Raw genomic sequence first — 791 nt, 5'->3', positions numbered from 1 at the left:
CTCTCTTGACCCAGGGCAGCACTACCTCCTCCGGGCACTTGATGTAGGTCTCCGTGTTGAGTCTGAGTCCATGTGGTAAGATGAATGGAGGCATAACATCGCCATCACTAGTGATCACTCCCAACACCATGATGTTGACTGGGTGTTTGATTTTTATCACTCTCAGAACATGTCCTCAGATTGACACCCAAACACTTTTAAATGTTCATATTGGAGCTTCCTGCATGAATGCCAAGCAGTACAGCATGTTGATTCCAAATTTCTGGCAGGGTGAATTGCATCATGGTGCTGTTTTTCTCGCAGACAGTGCCCAACTGACCCTACTATACTGTGTAGTTCCCAAAATCAAAGACAATGCACATGTGCAAAGTAAAAAAATATAAAATGGCAACAATTTACCCATTGTACCCTGTATATATATATATATATATGTGTGTGTGTGTGTGAGTAAAAATAAATACAAAAAAAAGGGTTTTGTATGATCGTGTATAGAGGAATATATTATTTTGTTTAAAAGAGTTCCAACTCTGTCTGTTTTTTATGTTTTTTATTTATATTCTTGTAAAATTTATGTGGGATATAGTCTGTTACAGTCTGTCATACTGGCCATGATGAAATACCACAAGGTATAGAAAATACGTATTCGCCTTTATATATTTATATATTTAATCCTTTATATTGAACACTCAATATTTCATATATTCAATAAGACATATTCCATATATTCAATAAGACATTCAATACTTCATTTCATTGTACCATCCATCTTTTTTTATATTATATATTATATA

The 791-nt window shown here is 34.3% G+C and overlaps 1 protein-coding gene across 4 annotated transcripts in view; it reads right to left on the bottom strand.

Moving 5' to 3' along the window:
- Nucleotides 1–791, bottom strand: part of LOC106883967 (uncharacterized) — a 90,827-nt gene that overhangs the window by 13,596 nt on the left and 76,440 nt on the right. The window lies entirely within an intron of this gene.

The sequence above is a fragment of the Octopus bimaculoides genome, chromosome 26, assembly GCF_001194135.2.
Source record: "Octopus bimaculoides isolate UCB-OBI-ISO-001 chromosome 26, ASM119413v2, whole genome shotgun sequence".
In the NCBI taxonomy this organism is placed as follows: Eukaryota; Metazoa; Mollusca; class Cephalopoda; order Octopoda; family Octopodidae; genus Octopus; species Octopus bimaculoides.
The sequence above is the reverse complement of the archived record's forward strand: the minus strand, read 5'-3'. Positions and strand labels throughout refer to the sequence as shown.